Here is a 1651-nt window from a genome sequence, read left to right as displayed (position 1 = left end):
CCTTCTTGTTCTCATGTAGCATTGGTCAATATTGATGGAATCAAATGGTTGTGTTCCTGATGAGAAAATATTACATAAAGAGAGGGGGGAAAACATGGCGACTTCTGAATTGATAACGTGTTTCAGAGCCTTCCCAAAGTATGTCTTGGGGAGGGGAGAGGATAAAAAAAAAAAAGAAGACATGCAGAAAAGCAACACCCAACATTGCAAACTCACATATAGGCTGGAAGTTAGATTTCTCCTCTAGTTTGACATTTCTCCCCTCAAACGTTTCCCTGCTAATTTTCAATGCTAGAGGATATTTACATTTTCAACAACTACAGCAACAGGGGGAAAAAAAAAAAAGGAAAAAAAAAAGAGGATTTCTGTGATGGAGAGCGATGGGGAGCCTGGGCTGGGGACGCAACCTCGTGTTTGTGTTTGCAGCAATTCATAGTTGCAGATATTTACAACTGATTGGGAAACTTCTATTGCAAATATTTAGTTAGATGAAAGGGGGGATTATATTCTCTCTTCTGTGGGTAGATTGCACCTAGAACTAATTGAAATGAAGACAGCTAATCTAATTTTAATTTCAATCTAGAGCCATAAATTGCCCCTTAAATGTAAAACATACCTGCTGATCTGTAAATATTGCGAGGTATCTTTATCATCCTGGTGGCTTGCTATTTAAAAATTCAATTATGGCAGGGAAACCCTGGCCTCCTCTGTGTGTTGTGTTGTTGTTGTTGTTGTTTTTTTCCCCTCTTCTTTTAAACCTCCATCGTGTCCACGTTTTTAGTTTAAACGTGAGGGTGCGGGGGGCTGGGGAGAGGAAGGTTTGTGGGTGCACACTCCAATGCAAAACTGAGAGTATTTGTTTGCCTTGCTCTCAATCAATAGACTTAATTCCTTTTTTTAGCGATGTATCCCTAAAAAGATTTTAGCTGACAAAGAAGGGGTGGGGGGGGGTGTATATTTTTTCCCCAGCTATAACAGGAACCCGGATGCCAACGGATTTTATGCTCTTTTTCCTCTGTGTAACAAAGCAAAGTAATCAATGGTAGCAATAAAACCATAAACGAGACTACAACTGAAAAAAAAACCCTCCTGTATTCATCTTCTATAACGTTAAGGCTTCCCCTGAGTGTCACTAGGGGAAAAAATAAAGTTTCTAACCAAAAAGGAGATAGCTGGAAGTGTGCACCATCTTATTTAGCATATGTACCTTGTCAGGGAGCAGCCTGGCTCCCACCCCAGGCTGCCCCGCTTGGAGCCAGCCTGGTGCAGATACCAGACTCATGGACATGGGGAAGATTTACAGGCGTTTCCCCCCCCCCAAAAAAAAAGCGAACTTCAGTTTGTTTTCGTTCCCCTTTTCTCCCTCTCCCCACAGCCTGCCCGGGGATTTCTGGAATCAAAGAAAGAGGCGAAAATGAAGAAACTAGGGAAGAAATGCGATTACTGGGGGGGTATTATTATTTTTTAATTTTTTTTTTTTCCCGCCTTCTGCTGAGATGTTAACCCCCCCAGCCAAAGGCACTCTCCGCTGGACAGATCTGGCGAGCCGAGGAGGGGGTTGCAAATATTATTAGCCATGGGCACATCTTCCTTGAGCCCAAGCCCTCCCAGGGCAGGGTTACTTTGGAAACCACCGCTGGCCATGCAAGCT

Source organism: Phaethon lepturus, unplaced genomic scaffold (genome assembly GCF_000687285.1).
Source record: "Phaethon lepturus isolate BGI_N335 unplaced genomic scaffold, ASM68728v1 scaffold26681, whole genome shotgun sequence".
Lineage (NCBI taxonomy): Eukaryota > Metazoa > Chordata > Aves > Phaethontiformes > Phaethontidae > Phaethon > Phaethon lepturus.
The sequence above is the reverse complement of the archived record's forward strand: the minus strand, read 5'-3'. Positions refer to the sequence as shown.